This window comes from Silurus aristotelis (assembly GCF_946808225.1).
Source record: "Silurus aristotelis genome assembly, chromosome: 6".
NCBI lineage: Eukaryota > Metazoa > Chordata > Actinopteri > Siluriformes > Siluridae > Silurus > Silurus aristotelis.
In genome coordinates, this window is record NC_139579.1 from 34,685,991 (window position 1) to 34,713,678 (window position 27,688).

Below are 27,688 nucleotides of genomic sequence, written 5' to 3' on the forward strand. Positions count from 1 at the left end.
CAGATCATATCAGTTAATTAAATCAATAGATAAATAAACACATTTAATAAAATGACAAAAAGAAAAATACATTCAAAGAATGACAGTTGAAGGTTAGAGTTCAGTTCTGGTGTAAAGTGCAGTTCTTCCTCTTTCACAGAACACAGAACTTCTCCACACTATCACACAGCCTCAAACATCTTCAACTTCCCCTATTGATGAACCAGCCGCTGACGATTAAAACCCAAAAACTCTTAAAACAGCAGTTAAAACATTTACATCAGACTGGAATTCCACTGTTACAGCTAGGTCATCTGCATACGCTGACAGGTAGAGTAAAGCATTAGAGTGTGGAATATTGAAACCAGAAAGTTGATTTCTTAGGTTGATCAAAAGAGGTTCAATAGTTAAAGTGTACAGCATACCTGACAGTAAACAGCCCTGCCTGATCCCTCTGTACACTCTATAAGGGGCAAATAAACCACCATTAACATTAAGTACACTCTCAGTTTCACAGTACAGCACCTTGATCATGGCTATGAAACCAGGGTTGAACCTGAAGCTTTCCAGCACCTTCCACAAGTATTCATGTTTCAAATCAAATCAAATTTTATTTGTCACATACACATACATACAGGGTACGACATGCAGTGAAATACTTTTTACGACAATCCGGCATGGAAAAAGAAGGCAGATAAATAAAGTATAAAACTATATAAAATATAAAATATATAAAGATATAGTATATGAAAAAAAAGGTATATATACAAGGTATGCTTATGGCAGCAAACAGTAAATCAGTAAAAAATGTAAGGTGGTTTATGTGATTGTCCTTAAAGTGTCCGTGTGGTATAAAGTATAAAGTGCACTGTGCTGTGCGAGTCCAGCGCTAAAGTGACAGTCCAGAGTTTAAAGTGTCGTAGTACGAAAAGAAAAATATGTGCAGAGAAAAAGTGTGATGATGGAGAGAGTGGGACAGTTTTTAGATCCTGGGTGTTTCCTGGTTTAAACTCCGAATGGCCTGTAGGAAGAAGCTCCTCCTCATTCTCTCTGTGTTCCCTTTCAGGGAGCGGAAGCGTTTCCCTGAACGCAACAAAGAAAAGAGTCCATTGTTGGGATGGCGGAGGTCCTTCACAATCTTACTGGCTCTGGTCTGGCACCCCGTGCTGTAGATGTCCTGCAGGTAAGGGAGCTCGGTGTGGATGGTACGTTCAACTAAACACACCACCCTGTGGAGGGATCATCTGTCCTGCATGGTGCTGTTCCCGAACCAGGAATTAATGCTACTCGTCAGGACGCCCTCAATGGTGCAAGTGTAGAAAGTCTTTAGCACCTGAGAGGGTAGTTTAAAGTCCCTTAAGCATTTCAGATTGTACAGACGCTGCCGGGCCTTCTTCACCAGGGTGTTGATGTGACACTCCAAGATGGCGCTGGTGAGATCGGCTGCCGTCACGACTGCTCCGGCTAAGTTTTTTCTTTTTTTGTTTATTTTATACTTTAATTTAATTAGTTACAGTTCCATCTACACAAGATGGACATCATTAGATATGACAGAGACACTCATATCTATTGGTGTACAATGCACTCACCTTTTTCGTCGCTTTTAAACCCGGACCCATGCTGGCCGAGCGAGATCCTCAGGGAGAACAAAGGACGCGACCCATACCAGCGTCCGCGATGGAAACGAGCCTGCGTCAGGAACAGGCTGAGGGCACGCGCACACCGCGCTCCCTTACCTAGTATCCTGTTAACCAATGTCCAGTCACTGGATGGTTCCAAGATGGCGGTGCAGCAGTAGCTCGCAGCGGCCGCTCCGGACCCAAAATGGTGCTACTCTCACTTTGTAGCCCGCCTTACACAACACATGGACATCAGAGCAACCGGTGTCCCTGTGTACAACCGAAAAACCCTGAAAGAACTCAGAAACAACCCAAACAACACCATTAATGATGACCTGCGGCAGAAGCTATGCGACCTCGGCGTGCTCCGAGAACCAGGCCTCCAGTCCTCGGCATCTAGGGTTAGGGAGGAGGGGGAATCGGAAGCGCTGCGCGAGAAAACAGAAGCGCGGAAAGCGAGCGGGTGCTAATGCTAGGCTAAAAGCTAACCCTAGCCGGCCTGCTCTACCATCACTACTGCTGGCAAATGTCTGCTCCCTGGACAATAAACTAGACTACATCAGACTCCAACAAGCTACTCGGCGTGAGTACAGACACTGCTGCGTTTTTGTGTTTACGGAGACGTGGCTGAGCGACAGAGTTCCGGACGCTGCCATCCAGCTGGACGGGCTAGCCGCGTTTCGTGCCGACAGGAATGCAGCTCTGTGCGGTAAGACTCGCGGTGGCGGTCTGTGTGTTTACATCAACACGGAATGGTGTAAGAACTCTGTGCTTGTTTCAACCTACTGCTCATCGCTGCTGGAGTTTATTGTTGTAAGATGTAGACCTTTTTATTTACCCCGGGAATTCACCACTGCTATTGTGTTCGGAGTGTACATACCACCTAGCGCTAATGCTAAGGAAGCGCTCAGTGTGCTTTACGGGACCATTAGCGGACTTCAAAACTCACACCCTGACGGATTGTTTATAGTCCCCGGAGATTTTATTCACGCAAATCTCAGGACTGTGCTCCCTAAATTTTATCAGAATGTGGACTTTGCAACCAGAGGAGAAAACACGCTGGATGTTGTTTACACAAACATCCGGGGCGCATACCGGGCGAAGCCCCGCCCCCACCTCGGTTACTCAGACCACATCTCTGTTATGCTGATCCCAGCATACAGACCACTCAGCAGGCATTCAAGACCAGTTCGGAAGCAAGTGAGAACCTGGCCAGCAGGATCCATGTCTGCTCCCCAGGACTGTTTTGAATGCACTGACTGGGACATGTTCAGGGAAGCTGCAACCAACGGCGATTTCATCAACTTGGAGGAATACACGTCAACAGTGACCAGCTACATTGGCAAGTGCATTGATGACGTGACTATCTCCAAGACCATCACTACATGCTCCAACCAGAAGCCGTGGATGACCGCCAAGGTGCGTGCGCTGCTAAAAACAAGAGACTCTGCCTTCAGAGCAGGGTACAGGGCGGCCTTAAAAACAGCAAGGGCCAAACTGTCCCGTGCCATCAGAGAGGCGAAGCGCGCACACGCCAAGAGAATTCACGGCCACTTCCAGGACAGCGGAGACACCCGGCGCATGTGGCAGGGCATCCAGGCGATCACGAATTACAAGACTACATCACCTGCTTGTGACCGTGACGCCTCCCTCCCAGATGCACTAAACGACTTCTACGCCCGGTTCGAGGTGCAGAACAACATGGTGGCGAGGAAGACCATCCCTCCTTCCAGTGACCAGGTGCTCTGTCTAACCACAGCTGAAGTGAGGAAAACTCTATGTAGAGTTAACCCACAGAAGTCTGCTGGACCAGACTACATTCCTGGCAGAGTGCTCAGGGAATGTGCACAACAGCTAGCAGATGTCCTCACTGACATCTTCAACATCTCCCTGAGCAGTGCCACTGTTCCTACGTGACTCAAGACGACGACCATCATTCCTGTGCCGAAAAAGTCTTCTGTCTCCTGCCTCAATGACTATCGTCCCGTTGCACTCACACCCATCATGATGAAGTGCTTCGAGAGGCTCGTCATGAGGCACATAAAGACCCAGCTTCCACCCGCACTGGACCCCATGCAGTTCGCATATCGTCCAAAACGCTCCAGGGACGATGCTATCTCCACAACCCTTCATCTGGCCCTCAACCATCTGGATAACAAGGACTCTTATGTAAGGATGCTGTTCATAGACTTCAGTTCAGCATTCAACACAATCATTCCTCAGCACCTGATCGAGAAGCTGAGCCTACTGGGCCTGAACACCTCCCTCTGCAACTGGATCCTGGACTTCCCGACTGGAAGACCTCAGTCAGTCCGGATCGGAAACAGCATCTCCAGCACCAACACACTGAGCACTGGGGCCCCCCAGGGCTGTGTGCTCAGTCCACTGCTGTTCACTCTGCTGACTCACGACTGTGCACCAATGCACAGCTCGAATCACATCATCAAGTTTGCCGATGACACGACCTTGGTGGGTCTAATCAGCAAGAACGACGAGTCAGCATACAGATAGGAGGTGCAACGGTTAACAGCCTGGTGTGGAGCCAACAACCTGTCTCTAAACGTCGACAAAACTAAAGAGATGGTTGTTGACTTCAGGAGAACACAGAGTGACCATTTTCCACTGATCATCGCTGGATCCTCAGTGGAGATCGTCAAGAGCACCAAATTCCTTGGTGTTCATCTGGCGGACAAGCTTACCTGGTCACTTAACACCAGCTCCATCACCAAGAAAGCCCAGCAGCGTCTCTACTTCCTGAGAAGGCTGAGGAAAGCTCATCTCCCTCCCCCCATCCTGACCATGTTCTACAGAGGGACCATCGAGAGCATCTTGAGCAGCTGCATCACTGCCTGGTTTGGGAACTGCACCGTCTCGGATCGCAAGACCCTACAGAGGATAGTGAGGACAGCTGAGAAGATCATCGGAATCTCTCTCCCCTCTATCATGGACATTTACACTACACGCTGCATCCGCAAAGCACACAGCATTGTGGATGACCACACACAGCCATCACACACACTTTTCACACTCCTACCATCAGGAAAACGGTTCCGAAGCATTCGGGCCGCCACATCCAGACTGTGCAACAGTTTTTTTCCGCAAGCCATCAGGCTCCTCAACAAAGAACTGAACTGAACTCTCTCTCACACACACACACACACACACACACACACACACACACACACACACAACTGTGTGACTGATCTGCACAAACCGGACTCAACACCCCTCATACACTTCGCTCACCCAGGTTTCAATACCAATCACACTTTTCACTATCGCAAAATGTTTACATGCCGTCTGTTGCTGATTCTGGGACTTGTTATTTTGCACAATATTCTGTCCAAATCCTTTGGTCACTGTTCACTTTATTTTTGATTGCTGCTACTGCTGAATTGCACAAATTCTGTTTACATATTTCTGTTTACACTGCACTTTATTCTGTTACGACAGGTTTTACTGGCAGAGCTATTTCCATTTTTATTTTTATATTTTGTGTATTGTGTATTGTCCTGCACTGTCCTGTGTTGTCTTGCACTGTCTTGTGTTGTCTTTTGCACTGTTTGCACCAGCTACACACATGCACTTTATGTGGCGAGGATCTTAGTTCTCGGCCCTGTGTTTTTCTGTTCTGTACTGTTTGTTTTATGTTGTTCTATGTAGCACCTGGGTTCAGGAGGAACGTTGTTTCATTTCACTGTGTACTGCATCAGCTATATATGGTTGAAATGACAATAAAAGTTTCTTGACTCTTGGAGAAGAAGCTCGACAAACTCAGGGCAAGGGTCAAGTTCCAGAGGGACATTCGGGACTGCAACCTTCTCTGCTTCAACGAGACATGGCTGAACCCAGCGATACCGGACCACGCCATCCAGCCGGCTGAGTTTTTCTCGGTTTAAAGCATGGACAGAACACTGAAGTCGGGGAAGTCAAGAGGAGGTGGATTGTGTCTGATGGTGAACAACCATTGGTGCAACAGCACGAGCATTGTTCCTCTTTCACGCTCCTGCACACCAAATCTGGAACTACTGACCATCTATTTTTGGCCCTTCTATCTACCTCAGGAATTCAGCTCGGTCATTGTCAGTGCCGTTTATATTCCACATCAAGCGGACACTGCAGTATGGGACTTAAACACATCACCAAACACAGCATCGGGAGGCCGTGCTCATTTGGTTAGAGATTTCAACAGTGCCAACCTCAAGCGCGCACTACCGAACTTTCATCAGCACATCACCTGCCCCACCAGGGGCGAAAGGACGTCAACATGTTTATGGAAGCGGTTGTGGGATTCATCGGGAAACTAGCGGATGATAGGGTGCAAAAAAACACTATCAGAACGTTTCCCAACCAGAAGCCGTGGGTGGATAAAACCATCCGCGACGCTCTGAGATCCAGCTCCGCTGCCTACAACAAGGGGCTCGCCACCGGGGACATGGAGGAGTACAAGGCTACGGCTTAGTGTTCGCAGAGCAGTGAAGGATGCAAAGCGGCGCTACGGGAGGAAACTAGAGTCACAGTTTCAACATGATGGCTGTAGGAGCATGTGGCAGGGACTAAGAACAATAAGGGACTATAGAACACCATCTTTTAGAATGGTGAATGCGGACGCTTCTCTGGCAGATGAGCTGAACACGTTTTACGCTCAGTTCGAGGCTGCAGCTAACCATGCTAGCGGTGCTAGCGGCACAGCTAGCCAGAGAGGTAAACACGTTCACCATCTCAGAGCATGACGGGAGGAGGGCATTCAAGAGGGTGAATACCAGAAAGGCAGCAGGACCAGATGGCATTACAGGTCGGGTTCTGAAACCCTGCGCTGACCAGCTAGCACCAGTGTTCACTGAGATATTCAACCTCTCACTGGAACAGTCTCCTGTCCCCTCATGTTTCAAACAGTCCACCATTGTTCCTGTCCCGAAGAAACCCCAGCCCGCCTGCCTTAACGACTATCGCCCTGTAGCTCTGACCTCAGTAGTGATGAAGTGTTTCAAGAGACTGGTCAGAGATGGGCTAACCGCGTTTCGAGCCGACAGAAACGCAGCTCTGTGCGGTAAGACTCGCGGTGGTGGCGTGTGTGTTTATATCAACACGGAATGGTGTAATAACTCTGTGCTTGTTTCACGCTACTGATCATCGCTAGTGGAGTTTGTGACTGTTAGATGCAGACCTGTTTATTTACCACCGGAATTCACCACTGTATTCATTGTCGGAGTGTACATTCCTCCCAGTGCTAATGCTAAGGAGGCACTGTGTAAAATCTACGGCGCTATTAGCGACCTGCAGAATGCTCACCCCGACGGATTGTTTATTATCGCCGGAGATTTCAACCATGCAAATCTCAGGACTATGCTTCCTAAACTCCATCAGCATGTGGACTTTTTCAACGAGAGGAGCGAACACGCTGGATCTTGTTTACAAAAACATCCCCAGCGCGTATCGTGCGGAGCCCCGCCCCCATCTAGGATACTCAGACCACTGCTCTGTTATGTTAATTCCAGCATACAGACCGCTCGTCAGACGCTCTAAAACCGGTTCTGAAACAGGTGAAAACCTAGCCAGAAGAGCTACTTTTGCTCTTCAGGACTGTTTTGAGTCAAGTCAAGTCAAGTCAAGTTTATTTGTATAGCGCTTTTCACAACAGACATTGTCTCAAAGCAGCTTTACAGAAATCAACAGTCAAGGTGAATGGTGTGCATTTATCCCTGATGAGCAAGCCATGGCGACTGTGGCAAGAAAAAACTCCCTTAGATGTAACGAGGAAGAAACCTTGAGAGGAACCAGACTCAAAAGGGTAACCCATCCTCATTTGGGTGACATCAAAAGTTTGATCATAAATCTTTCAACAATACAGAACACTGGAGAGTGAGAACTAACATGAGCACTGGAGTATAAGATTATAAGTAAATGTTCTTTCAACAGTCTTTGGTATAAAAGTGGGAGCTACTGAGCTCAACATTTGTGATCATCACAGATCCAGCATCAGCTTCTCCATGCCAGAGACTTTAAACACTTCAGGAAGTCCAATGTCAAACTCCACACATGCAGTGGGATCCAATTGGCACTGGTACATCTTTAGATGGTTCAGGATGTTTGCGAGTTTGGCATCTACTTCTTTAAAGTCCATAATCTTCATGAGGTGGGACGTGACTGGAGCTGGCCAAACCTCAGGAAGCCTCGGAATGGGGAGAGAAAGAGAAGCAGTGGAGAGCAATTAGCGTAGCTGCTGTTCATGATATTAACAAAACAAGTTGATAATGTGCATGTGATCAGATGTTCTGGAGCACAAGGTTATGATGTGATGTGTGTTATGTGTAGGCTTTGCTAAAAAGATATGTTTTTAATCTACACTTAAACTGGGTGAGTGTGTCTGAGCCCCGAACACTATCAGGAAGACTATTCCAGAGTTTAGGAGCTAAATGTGAAAATGCTCTACCACCTTTAGTGGACTTTGCTATTCTAGGAACTACTAGAAGTCCAGAGTTTTGAGATCTCAGGGAGCGTGACGAATTGTAGCGTGTTAAAAGACTGGAGAGATACATGGGAGCTAATCCATTTAGTGCTTTATAAGTGAGTAGCAGTAGTTTGTAGTCTATTCGAAACTTAACCGGAAGCCAATGTAGGGACGATAAGATTGGGGTTATGTGGTCATATTTTCTTGACCTAGTAAGAACTCTTGCTGCCGCATTCTGAACTAACTGAAGCTTGTTTATTAATGACGCAGGACATCCACCTAGTAACGCATTACAGTAGTCTATTCTGGAGGTCATAAATGCATTGACGAGCTTCTCTGCATCGGATATAGACAACATATTTCTTAGCTTAGAAATATTTCTAAGGTTAAAGAAGGCTGTTTTTGTAACTTGGTTGATATGATTTTTAAAAGATAAGTTGCTGTCTAAAATAACTCCCAGGTATTTTACTGTTAAACTAGTGGTTACAGAACATCCATCTAAATGCAGGTTGAGATGCTGGAGCTTCTGTGTACTAGTTTTTGGGCCGATGAGCAAAATCTCTGTCTGATCAGAATTTAAAAGTAGAAGTTATGGGTCATCCAATCTCTTATTTTCTTAACACACTCAGTTATCCGGGTTAATTGAGCTATATCGCCTGCTTTAGATGAGATATATAGTTGGGTATCATCAGCATAACAATGGAAGCTAATTCCATGCCTTTTAATAATATTTCCTAAGGGAAGCATGTATATTGTGAAGAGCAGGGGTCCTAGAACTGAACCTTGTGGCACGCCATAGTTCACCAGCATTAGCCTGGATAGCTCTCCATTTAAATATATGAAATGGTAACGATCAGACAGGTAGGATTTAAACCAGCTTAATGCCTGTCCCTGAATGCCAATGTAATTCTGTAAGCGATCTAGGAGAAGATCATGATCTTTAGTGTCGAACGCAGCACTAAGATCTAGTAAAACTAACAGCGAGATGAAGCCTTGTTCTGAAGCTAAAAACAGGTCATTAGTGATTTTAACTAGAGCAGTGTCTGTACTATGATGAGGCCTAAAACCTGACTGAAACTCCTCAAAGATATTGTTTTCTTGCAAGTGGTTACATAACTGGGCAGCGACAATCTTTTCTAAAATCTTGGACATAAATGGCAGATTTGAAATTGGTCTATATAATGAGGGGCTTAATAACTGCTAGCTTGAGGGATTTAGGGACGTGACCTAACGATAGTGAGGAGTTAATAATATTCAGAAGAGACTCACCAGCTGTATATAACACTTCCTTTAGTAGATTTGTTGGAATTGGATCTAACCGACATGTTGTTTATTTAGCTTTGATAATAACATCATAAAGCTCTTCCTGTCCTATACATGTAAAATAGTGGAGTTGTGGAGTTGAAGGTAACACTGTCTCAGGAGATGGTCTCAGATGTTGAACTGCCACAATTGTTTTTCTAATGTTATCTATTTTTTCAGTGAAGAAATTCATAAAGTCCTCACTACTAAACTGTGATGGAACACAATTTTCAGATCCCTGATTTGTAGTTAGTTTAGCTACTTTTGAAAAAAGGAACGTGGGATTGTTTTTGTTGTTTTCTATGAGTTCGCTCAGATGTTCAGCTCTAGCAGCTTTTAGCGCCTGTCTGTAGCTGAGCATACTGTCTTTATACGCAATTCTAAATACCTCCAATTTAGTTTTCCTCCATTTTCTCTCCAGATTACAAGCTGTTCTCTTGAGGGCATGTGTATGACTATTTTACCAAGGTGCAGGTGCTTGTTCTCTAACCTTTTTTAACCGGATGGGGGCAACAGTGTCTAATGTGCTAGTGAGGATAAGGTCTATGTTGTTAGCCATTTTATCAAGATCATTAGTAGTTATAGGTTTAGTGAGAAATTGAGATAAATCAGGCAGGTTATTTATGAATCTGTCCTTAGTGGTCGGAACAATAGTCCTACCAGGTCGATAGCGTGGTGCAACACGGTTAATCTACCGGTAGTGTGTACAGTATAAGATAATGGTCTGTAATGTCATCACTCTGAGGTAAAATATCTATATCAGTGACGTCTGCTCCGTGGGATATTATTAAGTCTAGTGTGTGGTTAAAGCGATGAGTTGGTCTGGTGACGTTTTGTTTAACCCCAAAAGAGTTTAATAAATCGACAAATGATAATCCTAGAGCATCGTTTGCATCATCTACATGAATATTAAAATCTTCTACAAGCAGCACTTTATCAAAATCGATCAAGAGGTCTGAAAGAAAACAAGCAAACTCTTGAAGAAAATCAGCGTAGGGTCCTTGGGGTCTGTACACGGTGACCAGAGCGAGTTTTCTATGTATGTCTGAAAGTACAATTTTAAGGACGAGTACTTCAAATGATTTAAAGCTAAATCCTAATATTTGACTAACATTAAGAGAGGCACTATAAATGGTTCCTACACCCAACCCACGACCAGTCTGATGGGGCCCATGTTAATAAACATATCCTGACGGGGTTTCGACTCGTTTAGACCCATATAATCACCTGGTTTAATCCAGGTCTCAGTGAGACAGAGTGCATCCAGATTTTGAGTGCACTGACTGGGACATGTTTAGAGGGGCTGCAACCAACGGCGTTTCCATCAACTTGGAGGAGTACATGTCGTCAGTGACCTGCTACATCAGCAAGTGCGTTGATGATGTGACCATCTCCAAGACCATCACTACACGCTCCAACCAGAAGCCGTGGATGACTGCAAATGTGCGTGCGCTGTTGAAACAAAGAGACTCTGCCTTCAGAACAGGGGACAAGACGGCCTTAAAAACAGCAAGGGCCAAACTGTTTCGTGCCATCAGAGAGGCGAAGTGCGCACACGCAATGAAAATCCACGACCACTTCCAGGACAGCGTAGACACTAGGCGCATGTGGCAGGGCATCCAGGCGATCACGAATTACAAGACCACATCACCTGCTTGTGACCATGACGCCTCCCTCCCAGATGCGCTGAACGAATTCTATGCCCGGTTTGAGGTACAGAACAACGTGGTGGCGAGGAAAACCATCCCTCCTTCCACTGACCAGGTGCTCTGTCTAACCACACCTGAAGTGAGGAAAACTCTATGCCGAGTTAACCCACGGAAGTCTGCTGGACCTGACAACATTCCTGGCAGAGTGCTCAGGGAATGTGCAGAACAACTAGCAGATGTCTTCACTGACATCTTCAACATCTCCCTGAGCAGCAACGTTGTTCCCACGTGCCTCAAGACAACGACCATTGTTCCTGTGCCAAAGAAATCGACTGTCTCAATGACTATCGTCCCATCACGCTCACTCCCATCGTGATGAAGTGCTTCGAGAGGCTCGTCATAAGGCACATCAAGACACAGCTTCCACCCTCCCTGGACCTCATGCATTTTGCGTATCTTCCAAACCGTTCCACGGACGATGCCATCTCCACAAGACCCTTTAGAGGATAGTGAGGACAGCTAAGAAGATCATTGGAGTCTCTCTCCCCTCTATCATGGACATTTACACTACACGCTGCATCCGCAAAGCACACAGCATTGTGGACGATCACACACACCCTTCACACTCCTACCATCAGGAAAACGGTTCCGAAGAATTCGGGCCGCCACAACAAGACTGTTCAACAGTTTCTTTCCACAAGCCACTAGGCTTCTCAATACACAGAACTGAAACAGAACTCGCACACACTCACTCACACAAATGTGTGTTACTGAACTGTACAACCTGGACTAAACAAAATCATCACTCATCTCGATCCACTCCACCACCATTTATCTTTTTATTATTATTTATACTCGTACCTTGTACTACAGTAGAATGTTTACATGCTGTCTATGCACCTTTGTATTTAGTATAATGTTTACATGCTGTCTTTGCACCTCCTTGCTGCTGTTTTTTTTGTTCTTTTCTGTTCTGTTTGTATTCTCTCCTGGGTATAGTTTTTACATTTCTCCTTACACAGTACTGTATAATCAAGTATACAGCAGGTTTACTAGTCGTCGCTATACTTGGTTTTTTGTCTTTTGTCTTGTCTTGTGTTGTCTGTCTGCACTGTCTGTCTGTACTGTTTTTTTTTGTTTGCACTATTTGCACCAGGTTGCACTCGATGCACTTTATGTTTGTGTTGTAGCTCTATGCTGTTGTTGTTTTGTTGTTTAGTGTAGCACCAGGGTTCCGGAGGAACGTTGTTTCATTTTTACTGTATACCACTGTGTATAGTAAAAATAACAATAAAAGCCTCTTTACTTGACTTGACTTGACAGAGGCTTCATCACTGCCTCACTACCGGACACACTGGACCCACTACAGTTTGCATATCATCAGAACCGGTCTAATGAGGACACCATTGCTCATCTCCTTTACACTACGATGAGCCAGCTTGACCACAGAAATGGGAATTATACAAAGATGCTGTTTGTGGACTACAGTTCAGCATTCAACACCATAATTCCCTCCACACTCACCTCTAAGTTGGAGGACCTGGGACTCAGCCTGCCTCTGTGTCAATGGATCTCTAACTTCCTGACAGATAGACCACAAGCCGTACGGGTGGGAAAACACACTTTATCCACCCTCACCCTCAGCACTGGAGCTCCCCAGGGTTGTGTTCTGAGCCCCCTGCTGTACTTACTGTACACGTATGACTGTGTGGCCACTTCCAACTCCACCACTGACGACACTGTTGTGGTGGGCCTGATATCCAACAATGATGAGACGGCCTACCTACAGGAGGTTAAAAACCTGGAGAGATGGTGCCAGGAGAACAACCTTCTCCTGAACGTCAGCAAGACTAAGGAGTTGATCGTGGACTTCAGCACAAAGCAGGAGCGGTCATACAACCGCTAAACATCAGCGGGACCCCAGTGGAGAGAGTGGACAGTTTCCGGTACCTTGGTGTTCATATAACACAGGACCTTGTCTTTGTCCTGTCACATCAACACCCTGGTGAAGAAGGCCCGGCAGCGTCTGTACCATCTGAGACGCTTAAGGGACTTTAAAGTACCCTCTCAGGTGCTAAAGGCTTTCTACACCTGCACCATTGAGAGCGTTCTGATGGGTAGCATCACTTCCTGGTTCGGAAACAGCACCATGCAGGACAGGCGAGCCCTCCAGAGGGTGGTGCGTTCAGCTAAACGTACAATCCACACCGAGCTCCCTAACCTGTAGGACATCTACAGCACGCAGTGCCGGACCAGAGCCAGGAAGATTATGAAGGACCTCAGCCATCCCAATATTGGACTCTTTTCTCTGTTGCGGTCAGGGAAAGGCTTCCGCCGGCCAGGAGACATCCAGGATCTAATAACTGGCCCACTCTCTCCATCCATATATATATATATATATATAATTTACATATATTTACATCATTTTCTTTTATATACATATTATATATATCCTTATATTTTTATATATTCTTATATTATATTTTATATAGTTTTTATACTTTATTTATCAGTCTTATTTTTCTTTGTATTATTTTTCTCCCCATCCTATTCCCTCATGCCGGACCATCGTAATAAGCATTTCACTGCATGTCGTACCCTGTATGTATGTGTATTTGACAAATAAAAATTGAATATGAATGAATTGAACAGGACCAAGACAGGTCCTGTGTGATGTGAACACCTAAGTACTTCCTAAGTACCTCCTGCTTCGTGCTGAAGTCCACTATCAACTCCTTAGTCTTGCTGACGTTCAGGAGAAGGTTGTTCGCCTGGCACCATCTCTCCTGGTTTTTAACCTTCTGTAGGTAGGCCGTCTCGTCGTTGGTGGAGATCAGGCCCACCACAAAGGTGTCATCAGCAAACTTAATGATGGTTTTGGAGTTGGAAGTGGCCAAACAGTCATATGTGTAGAGTGAGTACAGCAGGGGGTTTAGAACACAACAATAGGGAGCTCCAGTGCTAAGGGTGAGGTTGGATGAGGTGTGTTTTCCCACCTGTACGGCTTGTGGTCTGTCTGTCAGGAAGTTAGAGATCCACTGACACAGCGGCAGGAATCCCAGGACCTCCAACTTAGAGGTGAGCGTGGAGGGAATTAAGGTGTTTAATGCTGAACTGTAGTCCACAAACAGCATCTTTGTATAATTCCCTTTTCTGTCGTCCAGATGGCTCATTGTAGTGTGGAGGAGATAAGCAATGGCGTCCTCAGTAGAAAGGTTCTGATGGTACGGGAACTGTAGTGGGTCCAGTGTCTCTGATAGTGATGCAGTGATGAAATCTCTGACCAGTCTCTCGAAGCACTTCATCACTACTGAGGTCAAGGCTAAAGGGCAGTAGTCATTGCGGCAGGCAGGCTGGGGTTTCTTTGGGACAGGAACAATGGTGGACTGTTTGACATTTATGGCATTTGGCAGACACCCTTCCCCAGAGCAACTTACAACTGAGCAGTGGAGGGTTAAGGGCCTTGCTCAAGGGCCCACCAGTGGCAGGATTTAAACCTTTGACCTTCTGATCCAAAGTCCAATGCCTTAACTATTGAGCTACCATGTCCCTCAGTGGTAAATCAGACCAGTCTTTAAGCACCATAGACTGCAGACGTCCAAAATATCACAAATTAAGTATACGTTATCAAATATCGACCTGCCAGGCACACAGTACATCTGGTCATGGTAAATGATCTGCTCCATCACCTTCATCAGTTTCGAGGCTAATGCTTTTGACAGCAGCTTGCAGTCAGTTCAGAGTAGTGACACCAGGCACCAGTTCTTCTGGTGGGTCAGGTAGGTTTTTGGCAGCAGGATCAAGACGACTCTCCTACAGCGCAATGGGACCTGACCACCCTTTACACTGGCTTTTAGGACCTCCAGCCCGTCTTGCCCTATCACTGCTCAGAGAACCTTGAAGAACTCATCAGTGTATGTAAAAATGACAAACTAAAAATCATTCGAAAGGTCTAAGCCTCAAGCCTCGCTTTTAGATCACTTTTTCAACTGAACTTAAACTCACACACACACACACACACACACACACTCACTCAACTGTGTGACTGATGTACAACCCGGACTTAACACACACTTGTACTCACTTCACACATCCATGTATACAGCACCACCCATATTATATCACTCTATCATTACAAACTGTTTACATGCTGTTTACGATGCAGAGAGAGAGCTTCCCTACCCACATGCCTGCCCGCTCCTTGGAATCACTTTTCACTACCTTCTGCCTCTCATGCCACGGGGGCGAGTCAGCTCAGGCCAGACGCTTTCCTGGCCTGGGTTATACGTTGGGGTATGTACCAGCGGTGCACGAGTGGAGGGTGGAGCCGGACGGGACGAGTGGTAAGAAACACCTGCAGCTGATGAGACTAATCAGTGTGCTCTGTTTCAGTCCGGCAATGCCAATAAAGAGGAGACACCAACCTCCAGGAGAGAGCCACCAACAGGGAGACAAGCAGAAGTGTCGCCAAACAGTGACTATGCGCAGGCAGGTGCTGGTCCACAGAAAAACTCTGTGTCTTCACATAGATGAATATCATTAAATATTAATAATAACATATAATAAAAGTTAAATTAAGCAAATTTGTTATTCCAGATGAAACTGAAAATTGTGTGTATCAAACTGGTAGCCCTTCACATTATTCGGTACCCAAGAAGTAGATCTCAGTTTCAAAAAGGTTGGTGACCCCTGCTCTAAACCATACAACATCTCAGGTCTCACCACCGTCCTATAAACATTTCCTTTCACTCTCACAAATACTCTTCTATCACAAATCACTCCTGCTATCACTCTTTTCCACCCACTCCACCCTGCCCGCACTCATTTCAATATCATCCATAAACATCATAGTCCATGGAGACTCCTGTCTGACCTCGTCCTTCAACCTGTCCATCACCACTGCAAACAGAAAAGGGCTCAGAGCCGATCGTTGATGCACACTTTACTGCTGTCACACTGTCCTCATACATGTCCTGCACCACCCTCACATACTTCTCTGACACACCAAACTTCCTCATACAATAGCACAACTCCTCTCTTCATATGCTTTCTCTAAATCCACAAATACACAATGCACAATGCACTTCTGACCTTCTCTATACTTCTCCATCAACATTCTCAAAGCAAATAATGCGTCTGTGGTGCTCTTCCTCGGCATGAAACCATACTGTTGCTCACAGATGGTCACCTCTTCTTCTCTCAGCCTGGCTTCCACTACTCTTTCCCACACTTCATGGTGTGACTGATAAACTTTATTCCCCTGTAGTTACTGCAGGTCTGCACATCTCCCTTATTCTTAAAGATCAGTACCAGCAAACTCCTTTTCCGTTCCTCAGGAATCTTTTTAGCGTCCAAAATCTTGTTAAACAATCTTGTTAAAAACTCCACTGCATTTCTCCTAAACATCTCCATGCTTCTACCAGTATGTCATCTGGTTCCAACCGACTTTCCACTCTTCATCCTCTTAATCTCTGCTCTCACTTCCTCCTTACTAATACTATTCACTTCCTGCTTCACCAACTTCACAACATCCAACCTTTTCTCTCTCTTATTTTCCTCATTCATAAGCCGCTCAAAATACTCCCTCCATCTTCTCAACACACTCTCCTCACCAATCAACAGATTTCCATCCTTTATTGCTCTAACTTGTAGCACATCCATCCCAGCTCGGTTTCTCTGACTGGCCAATCGCTACAAATCCTTTTCTCCTTCCTTAGTGTCCAACTTCTCATATGACTTTTTCCCTCTTCACCTGCTGCCACATCACCTTGTTCTCCTGCCTACTTTTTCCATCACTCTGAATCTGATTTGTTATTAACATTTGGATTAAAAATGAAAAAAATTTAGTCATAATTCCACAGTCTGAAGTTATTTCAGACCATTATCTAATCTCTTTTAAAATCTGCCTCAGTCATTGCATTACTACCTCACCACGCTACCGTGTTAAGCGTACTTTCACATCAGCTACAGCAGCGCGTTTTATCAATAATCTTCCAGAAATTATGATATTAATTAGATCTTCGTCTGACCCCACAGAGCTCAACTGGGCCACTGAATACCTAGAATCAATGTTCCGTTACACTCTAGATCAGGAGTCACCAACGTGGTGCCCTACCCCTAACCCTAACCCAGGTAGCCTGCAAGGACCACATAAGTAGCCCGTGGGCCTTTTCTAAAAATAGCTGTTTTCTACTTTGTTAAATCATTGTTGATAATTATTGTCAGAAATCATTAACATGATCAGTGTCTTCACATGGATGAATATTATTAATTATTAATAATAACATATAATACAAGGTAAATTGAGCAAATTTGTTATTTCAGATCAAGCTGGTAGCCCTTCACATAATCGGTACCCAAGAAGTAGCTCTCAGTTTCAAAAAGGTTGGTGGCCCTGCTCTAGATGATGGAGCTCCCCTTAAGACCAAAATGATCAGGGAAAAAAAATCAGCACAGTGGTATAATGATCATACACACACCTTAAAACAGACCACTTCGGAAAATAGAACGTAAATGACAAAATTAACAGTATTTTAAATAGCAGGAAGGAGAATCTCCTGAGTTCTAGAAAATCTCTTAGTGCTGCTGATCAGCATATTTCTCCTCCCTCATAGAAAATAACAAGCAGAATCCTAGATTTTTATTCTGTACTGCAGCAAAATGAACAGGAAATGAAAGCATTGCACTCACATGCACACCATCAATAGGTAGTAATGATTTCATGAACTTTTTTAATAATAAAATTGAAAACATCAGGCAAGAAATCCAGACGATTCAAATAAATCCAAACTATTTTATAAATAACCCTGTAGACAGCAGTGTCATTATAACAGACAATCAATTACAAAGTTTCACTCCTATTCATGAGAACGACTTCATTTCGATCCCTCACCTACAAGTTTCCCCCAACAGATAACTCCAGAGGGAATTGAACCTGTTTTAAAAATAAAAAACTCTTTCATTAGCACTGGTTTTGTACCTAAATCCTTCAAACTGCAGTTATCAACCCCCTAATTAAGAAACCTGACCTTCACCATGTCAGCTGTCCAACTACAGTCCAATATCAAACCTCCCCTTTATCTCCAAGATTCTACAAAAGGTTATAGCACAGCAGTTCTGCTCACATCTACTGAGGAATAACATTTATGAAATGTATCAGTCAGGATTTCGGCCTCATCATAGCACAGAGACGGTGCTAGTTAAGGTGGTAAATGACCAGGTAAATAAGGTGGCCTCTGATCAGGGTTTTTGTTTCTTTACTTGTTTTGCTCGACCTCAGTGCAGCTTTTGACAGCATTGATCATAATCTCCTGCTTGCTGGACTTGAGAACGTTGTTGGAATAAAGGAAAAGCTCATTCCTGGCTCAGGTCTTATTTGACTGATCGCTATCAGTTTATTGATGTAAATGGTGAGTTCTCCGAACTCTTTGAGGTAAAGTTTGGTGTTCCACAAGGATCTGTCTTAGGCCCACTGCTTTTCTCTTTATATCTGCTGCCTCTGGGTGAAATTATACATAAACATGGTATTCGCTTCCATTGCTATGCTGATAATACACAGCTGTATATTTCAGCAAAGCCAGATGAGAGAGATCAGCTTAACAATGTTGAGGAGTGTGTAAAGGACATTAGACAGTGGATGCTTAATAACTTCCTTCTGCTCAACTCAGATAAGACGGAAGTACTTTTACTAGGACCACATGCATCTAGAAGTAAACTTTCCGATTCTGTAGCATCTCTGGATGGTGTTTCTGTTTCAGCGTGTACAGCTGTCAAAGACCTCGGTGTGATTATTGACCCGAGTCTTTCCTTTGAGGCTCACGTGAATAATATCACCAGGATCTCCTTCTTTCACCTTAGAAATATTGCTAAAATTAGAAATATGATGTCGTTACAGGATGCAGAAAAACTAGTTGATGCTTTTGTAACATCTAGATTAGACTACTGTAACGCTTTACTGTCTGGGTGTTGGAGTAAGTGCAGAAATAAGCTTCAGTTAGTTCAGAATGCAGCAGCAAGTGTCCTCACTAGATCTAGAAAATATGATCACATCAGCCCTGTTTTAATCATCCACACTGCTCCCAATTACATCTCACACTGATTATAAATACTACTACTGACGTATAAAGCACTTAACGCTCTCACGCCGCAGTATCTGAGTAAACTTCTGTACCAGTATGATCCTCCATGCCAACTTACATCAAAAGGTGCAGGCTATTTGTTGGTTCTTCAAATAATGAAGCAGGGGGCAGATCTTTCTCTTATAAACACCACAGTTATGGAACAACCTTCCAATCAGTGTTTGGGACTTAGACACAGTCTCAGTGTTCAAGTCGAGGCTGAACACATATTTATTTAGTCAAGCCTTTGATCAGTAGATTTTTTCTTAGGTAAAAGTGCAGATCTGGAGGGATCATGGATATCGAGTGTTTGGTGAACTGGAATATTTGTATGCTGTCGTCCCCTCACTCTCACACGTTCACTCAGGTTTGTTGACGGTGGTGTGGTGGGTCGTCTCTTATCCTAGAGATCCCTCATGTCGGTGTTACCCTCTGGTTCTCCCTTTTAGCTATGCTGCCATAGCGAGTCTTGCCAGAGTCCAAACTGCACAGTGACATTAACTTTCATACAACAATAAAGACACATAATAATCCATATCCTTCTCTTCCTGTCACCCCTCTACTCTCTTGCGCTCTCTCTCTCTCTCTCTCTCTCTCTCTCTCTCTCTCTCTCTCTCTCTCTGTCGAGTTAAACATGCTCCTGAGGTTCCAGTAGCCACTGTTCCTGCCTCTCTCCACCCTGTGGATCTTCCCACTTCGTCCGGGCCTGCCTCTGGATAGTGTTCTCTTCGATTGGAGGCGACCCTGTGCAGCTTAGGACGGTTTCTCATCAAGACCTTGGGTGGTTCCATGAAATTCCGGAGTAAGAACGGGAGCTTTGAGGATGGATTTGGACTGTAGTTAATGTCAACAGTCTGCTACACTGACTCAGGACTACAGTTTGCTTCTGATCATCATCACTGCACCTCAACATCGTTTATCTGTAATAAATGGACATTCGGTGCAATCCAGATGAGGATGAGGTTCCCTCTTGAGTCTGGTTCCTCTCAAGGTTTCTTCCTTATACCATCTCAGGCAGTTTTTCTTTGCCACGGTCGCCCCCGGCTTGCTCATCAGGGACAAACGTACTTATAAACAACATATTCACTTTTAATCACCACATTATCTGTGTAAAGCTGCTTTGAGACAATATTCATTGTTAAAAGCGCAATACAAACAAAAAATTAATTTAATTGAATCTAATTCTGTTTCTCCAACCTCCTTCTTCTTATGCTTTCCTGCACTTTTCATTATACCACCATGTCTCTTTGTCTTCCTTTCTCTTTCCAGATGTCACACCGAGTACCTTCCTAGCTGTCTCTCTTATCACATCTGCAGTATTCAGCATCTCTTTACCACCACCAAGCTGATCTGACCTCAGTATTCACCACTACCATTTCCATCCTTTTAGCAAAATCTCCCACCATCTGTCCTTCCACATTCCTCTCCATGTGAACATACCTACCCATCATGTCCTCATCACATCTGTCCCCCTCACCTACATGCCTATTGAAATCTCCCCCAATCATCATTCATTTCTAGGTTCACCTTCTACCACTTCATCTAACTTACTCCAGAATTTTTCCTTCTCCTCCATTTTACAACCCACTTGTGGAGCATAAACAATGATGACATTTATCATCACGCCTTCAACTTCCAGCTTCACGTTCATCACCCTATCAGAAACTCTCTTCACCTCCACTACACTCTTACTGTACTCTTCCTTCAGAATCACCCCTACACCATTTCTCTTTCCATCCACACCATGATAAAACAGTTTAAACACCTCCAATGTTCCTGCTCTTACTCTCTTTCCACTTGGTCTCCGGAACACACATCACAACAACAGATCTCCTCTCCATCATATCAGCTCCCTCTCTCACTTTACCAGTCATAGTGCCAACATTTAAATTATCAACCGGAACCTCCACTCTCCTCCACTTCTCCTTTCCCTGCTGTCTCTGCAGACGTCTTCCTCCTCTCCTTCTCCTCCTTCGGTCAACAGTAGCCCAATTTCCACCGATACCCTATTGGCTAATAATACCTGTGGCGGTCATTGGTAACCGGGACTTTGACCGATCCAGTATGAAATTCTGATTTGTGATCCACATATTTATATTTGGCACATGTTTAAGATGGACGTCCTTCATAATCCTCTCCGTTTATCCGGGCTTGAGACCGACACTAAGAGTGCACTGACTTGTGTAACCCTAATGGTTTGACTGAACGTACCTGTGTATTTCTACATTATATACACTACACTATACACTACATTATACACTACACACTACATTATACACTACATTATATACACTACACCATACACTACATTATATACACTACATTATATACACTATACATTACATTATACACTACATTATATACACTACACTATACACTACATTATACACTACACTATACACTACATTATACACTACATTATATACACTACATCATACACTACATTATATACACATTATACACTACATTATATACACTACACTATTCACTACATTATACACTACATTATATGCACTACACTATACAGTACATCATATACACTACACCATACACTACATTATATACACTACACTATACATTACATAATACACTACACTATACACTACATTATATACACTATACTATACACTACATTATATACACTACACTATACACTACATTATACACTATACCATACACTACATTATATACACTACATTATACACAACACTATAAACTACATTATACACTACAAAATACACTACACTATACTTTACATTATATACACTACACACTACATTATACACTACACTGCCACAAAGTGAAAGTAAGAGTGTTACGTCCCAGTAAATGTCCGTTTGTGTGGGTTTTTGTTTTTCTCTCTCTCTATTGGTTCTCCTTTCTGTCATTCTCTTAAGGTTCCTCCCCATTTGGACTGCTATTGGCTGGGGAAGTAATCATCCTTTGTCAAGTGACTGCTCTTGTGGCCAATCCAGTTTGCTGCTGGGGTTTAAAAAGAAGACTGCAGGAATGTTCAGGAGAGCACCTTTTGTTTTGCACCTTGTTGAAGCGGTCTGTTGTTATCTTGCCTGGTTCATGAGATTTTTTGGAATTTTTAGAATTTTTTGGTTCATGAGATAACAACCTTTAAACCCAGCCATTATGGATGCACAAGCCAGTGCACTCTTAGTGCCGGTCCCAAGCCCGGGTAAATGGGGAGGGTTGCGTTAGGAAGGGCATCCAGCGTAAAATATGCGCCAAATCAAATATGCGGATCACAAATGAGAATTTCATACCGGATTCGGTCGAGGCCCGGGTTAACAACGACCGCCACAGGTATCGTTAGCCGACAGGGTACCGGTGGAAATTGGGCTACTGTTGGCCGAAGGAGAAGAAGGAGAGGAGGAAGACGTCTACAGAGACGGCAGGGAAAGGAGCAGTGTAGGAGAGTGGAGGTTCGGGTTGGTACTTTAAATGTTGGTACTATGACGGGTAAAGGGAGAGAGGTAGCTGATATGATGGAGAGGAGAAAGGTAGATATGCTGTGTTCAGGAGACCAAGTGGAAAGGGAGTAAGGCCAGGAACATTGGAGGTGGATTTAAACTGTTTTATCATGGTGTGGATGGGAAGAGGAATGGTGTAGGGGTGATTCGGAAGGAAAAGTACAGTAAGAGTGTAGTGGAGGTGAAGAGAGTTTCTGATAGGATGATGATCGTGAAGGTGGAAGTTGAAGGGATGATGATAAATGTCATCAGTGCCTATGCTCCACAAGTTGGCTGTGAGATGGAGGAGAAGGAAAGATTCTGGAGTGAATTAGATGAAGTGGTAGATGGTGTACCTAAGAAAGAACGATTGGTGATTGGGGCAGACTTTAATGGGCATGTAGGTGAAGGGAACAAAGGTGATGAGGAGGTGATGGGTAGGTATGGTTTTTAAACGAGAGGAATGTGGAAGGGCAGATGGTGGTGGATTTTGCTAAAAGGATGGAACTGGCAGTGGTGAACACTTATTTTAAGAAGAAGGAGGATCATAGGGTGACGTATAAGAGTGGAGGAAGGTGCACACAGGTGGACTGTGTGCTATGCAGGATGCAACCTATGCAACCTAAAGGAGATTGGAGACTGTAAGGTGTTGGCAGGGGACAGTGTAGCTAGACAGCATTGGATGGTGGTCTGTAGAATGGTTTTGGAGGCGAAGAAAAAGAGGAGGAGAGTGAGGACTGAAAGAAGTATAAGATGGTGGAAACTGAAGGAGGAAGAGTGTAGTGTGAGGTTCAGGGAAGAGATCAGACAGAGGCTCAGTGGTGTTAAGGAGGTGTTGGATTATTGGGCAACTACTGCAGGAGTGATGAGGGAGGCAGCTAGAAAAGTACTTGGTGTGACATCTGGAAATAGAAAGCAAGACAAGGAGACGTGGTGGTGGAATGAGGAAGTGCAGGAGAGCATAAGGAGAAAGAGGTTGGCAAAACAGAAGTGGGACAGACAGAGTGATGAGAAAAGTAGGCAGGAGTACAAGGAGATGCGGCAGCAGGTTAAGAGGGATGTGGCAAGAGCCAAGGAAAAGGCATATGAGGATCTGTATGAGAGGTTGGACACTAAGGAAGGAGAAAAGGATTTGTACCGATTGGCCAGGCAGAGGGACCGAGCTGGAAAGGATGTACTGCAAGTTAGAGCAATAAAGGATGGAGAGGGAAATGTGTTGACTAGTGAGGAGAGTGTGTTGAGAAGGTGAAGGGAGTATTTTGAGCAGCTGATAAATGAAGAAAATCAGAGAGAGAGAAGGTTGGAGGATGTGGAGTTGGTGAAGCAGGATGTAGATAGGATTAGTAAGGAGGAAGTGAGAGCAGCGATTAAGAGGATGAAGAGTGGAAAGTCGGTTGGACCAGATGACATACCGGTAGAAGCTGGAGATGTTTAGGAGAGATGGCAGTGGAGTTTTTGACCAGATTGTTTAACAGGATTTTGGAAGGTAAGAAGATGCCTGAGGAATGGAGAAGAAGTGTGCTGGTACCAATCTTTAAGCATAAAGGAGATGTGCAGTCTTGCAGTAACTACAGGGGAATTAAGTTTATCAGTCACACCATGAAGTTATGGGAAAGAGTAGTGGAAGCCAGGCTGAGAGAAGAGGTGACCATCTGTGAGCAACAGTATGGTTTCATGCCGAGGAAGAGCACCACAGATGCCTTATTTGCTTTGAGGATGTTGATGGAGAAGTATAGAGAAGGACAGAAGGAGCTTCATTGTGTATTTGTGGATTTAGAGAAGGCGTACGACAGGGTGCCAAGAGAGGAGTTGTGGTATTGTATGAGGAAGTCAGGTGTGTCAGAGAAGTATGTGAGGGTGGTGCAGGACATGTATGAGGACAGTGTGACGGCAGTGAAGTGTGCAGTAGGTACGACAGACTGGTTCAGGGTGAAGGTTGGACTGCATCAAGGATCGGCCCTGAGCCCTTTCCTGTTTGCAGTGGTAATGGACAGGTTGACGGACGAGGTCAGACAGGAGTCTCCCTGCACTATGATGTTTGCAGATGATATTGTGATTTGTGGTGAGAGTAGAGAGCAGGTTGAGAAGAGCCTGGAGAGGTGGAGTTATGCGCTTGAGAGAAGGGGAATGAAAGTCAGTAGGAGTAAGACAGAGTACATGTGTGTGAATGAGAGGGAGGGCAGTGGAGTGATGCGGTTGCAGGGAGAAGAGGTGGAGAAGGTGGAGGAGTTCAGGTACCTGCGGTCAACAGTGCAAAGTAATGGAGAGTGTGTTAGAGAAGTAAAGAAAAGAGTGCAGGCAGGGTGGAGTGGGTGGAGAAGAGTGACAGGAGTGATTTGTGATAGTAGGGTATCTGCAAGAATGAAAGGGAAAGTTTATAGGACTGTGGTGAGACCTGCGATGTTTTATGGATTAGAGACAGTGGCATTGAGTAAAAGACAGGAGGTGGAGCTGGAGGTAGCAGAGCTGAAGATGTTAAGGTTTTCGTTGGGAGTGACGAGGATGGACAAGATTAGAAATGAGTTTATTAGAGGGACAGCACATGTAGGATGTTTTGGTGACAAGGTGAGGGAGGCGAGATTGAGATGGTATGGACATGTGCAGAGAAGGGACATGAATTATATTGGGAGGAAAAGAGGAAGGCCAAGGAGGAGGTTCATGGATGTGGTGAGGTAAGACATGCAGGTAGTTGGTGTAAAAGAGGCAGATGTAGAGGACAGGGTGGTATGGAGACGGATGATCCGCTGTGGCGACCTCTAATGGGAGCAGCCGAAAGAAGAAGAAGAAGAAGAAGAAGAATGCTGAGGATGGAGCCACCAGGTAGGAGGAAAAGAGGAAGGCCAAGGAGGAGGTTCATGGATGTGGTGAGGGAAGACATGCAGGTAGTTGGTGTAAAAGAGGCAGATGTAGAGGACAGGGTGGTATGGAGACAGATGATCCACTGTGGCGACCCCTAATGGGAGCAGCCGAAAGAAGAAGAAGAACAACAACCTTTGCATTTTCCCCAGGAGTGTTGGGCAGGTAGTATGACTTACATCTTGCAACACGTAGATGCTGTTATGTATAGAAACACTAAAAAAAAACCTTTATGAGACAGAATAAATCAAGGACCGTGACGTCGCCCGGTATGGTGCAGCCGGGGCCTCACCCTGGAGCCAGGCCTGGGGTTGGGGCTCGTATGCGAGCGCCTGGTGGCCGGGCCTTCCCCCACGGGGTCCGGCCGGGCTCAGCCCGAAGGAGCGACGTGGGGCCGCCTTCCAGTGGGCTCACCACCTGCAGGAGGGACCGTAAGGGGCCGGTGCAAAGAGGATTGGGCGGCAGTCGAAGGCGGGGGCCTCGACAACCCGATCCCTGGACACGGAAGCTAGCTCTAGGGATGTGGAATGTCACCTCGCTGGCGGGGTCTGGAACCACACTCCTCAAGAGAGGATGGACTCTTCACCACTCTGGAGTTGCCCATGGCGAAAGGCGGCGGGCTGGTGTGGGTTTGCTTATAGCCCCCCAGCTCAGCCGCCATGTGTTGGAGTTTACCCCGGTGAATAAGAGGGTCGTTTCCCTGCGCCTACGGGACGGGGATAGGTCTCTCACTGTCGTGTGTGCCTACGGGCCAAACGGCCTTCTTGGGGTCTCTGGGAGGGGTGCTGGAAAGTGCTTCGATTGGGGACTTCGTCGTTCTACTGGGGGACTTCAATGCCCACGTGGGCAGCGACAGTGACACCTGGAGGGGCGTGATTGGGAGGAACGGCCCCCCTGATCTGAACCCGAGTGGTGTTCAGTTATTGGACTTCTGTGCTAGTTACAGTTTGTCCATAACGAACACCATGTTCAAGCATAAGGGTGTCCATCAGTACACATGGCACCAGGACACCCTAGGCCGTAGGTCGATGATCGACTTTGTGGTCGTTTCATCTGACCTGCGGCCGTATGTCTTGGACACTCAGGTAAAGAGAGGGCCGGAGCTGTCAACTGATCACCACCTGGTGGTGAGTTGGATCCGATGGCGGGGGAGGAAGCTGGACAGACTTGGCAGACCCAAGCATACTGTGAGGGTCTGCTGGGAACGTTTGGCTGAGTCTCCTGTCAGAGAGATCTTCAACTCCCACCTCCGGCGGAGCTTCGACCGGATCCCGAGGGAGGCTGGAGATATTGAGTCCGAGTGGACCATGTTCTCCACCTCCATTGTCGAAGCGGCCGCTTGGAGCTGTGGCTGTAAGGTCTCCGGTGCCTGTCGAGGCGGCAATCCCCGAACCCGGTGGTGGACGCCGGCTGTAAGGGATGCCGTCAAGCTGAAGAAGGAGTCCTATCGGGCCTGGTTGGCTTGTGGGACTCCTGAGGCAGCCGATTTGTACCGGCAGGCCAAGCGAACTGCAGCCCGGGTGGTTGTGGAGGCAAAAACTCGGGCCTGGGAGGAGTTCGGTGAGGCCATGGAGAAGGACTATCGGCTGCCCTCGAAGAGATTCTGGCAAACCGTCCGGCGCCTCAGGAGAAGGAAGCAGTGCCCTACCAACGCTGTTTACAGTAGAGGTGGGGAGCTGTTGACCTCACCTGGGGAGGTCGTTGGACGGTGAAAGGAATACTTCGAGGATCTCCTCAATCCCGCCGTCACGTCTTCCATTGAGGAAGCAGAGGCTGAGGGCTCAGAGGTGGACTCGTCCATCACCCAAGCTAAAGTCACCGAGGTAGTCAAGAAACGCCTCGGTGGCAAGGCACCGGGGGTGGATGAGATCCGCCCTGAGTACCCCAAGTCTCTGGATGTTGTGGGGCTGTCTTGGCTGACACGCCTCTGCAGCATTGCGTGGCGGTCGGGGACAGTGCCTCTGGGATGGCAGACCGGGGTGGTGGTCCCTCTTTTTAAGAAGGGGGACCGGAGGGTGTGATCCAACTATAGGGGGATCACACTTCTCAGCCTCCCTGGGAAAGTCTATGCCAGGGTACTGGAGAGGAGAATACGGCCGATAGTAGAACCTCGGATTCAGGAGGAACAGTGTGGTTTTCGTCCAGGCCGTGGAACACTGGTCCAGCTCTATACCCTCTACAGGGTGCTGGAGGGTTCATGGGAGTTTGCCCAACCAGTCCACATGTGTTTTGTGGATTTGGAGAAGGCATTCGA

At 45.8% G+C, this 27,688-nt stretch overlaps 1 protein-coding gene and 1 long non-coding RNA gene across 3 annotated transcripts in view; one reads left to right on the plus strand and one right to left on the minus strand.

Annotated features, from left to right (window-relative positions):
• kcnh1a (potassium voltage-gated channel, subfamily H (eag-related), member 1a) overlaps window positions 1-27,688 on the minus strand; it is a 121,481-nt gene that overhangs the window by 33,942 nt on the left and 59,851 nt on the right. The window lies entirely within an intron of this gene.
• The window catches only part of LOC310727965, a 60,864-nt gene that overhangs the window by 3,355 nt on the left and 29,821 nt on the right, over window positions 1-27,688 (plus strand). The gene's annotated exons all lie outside the window — the stretch shown is intronic.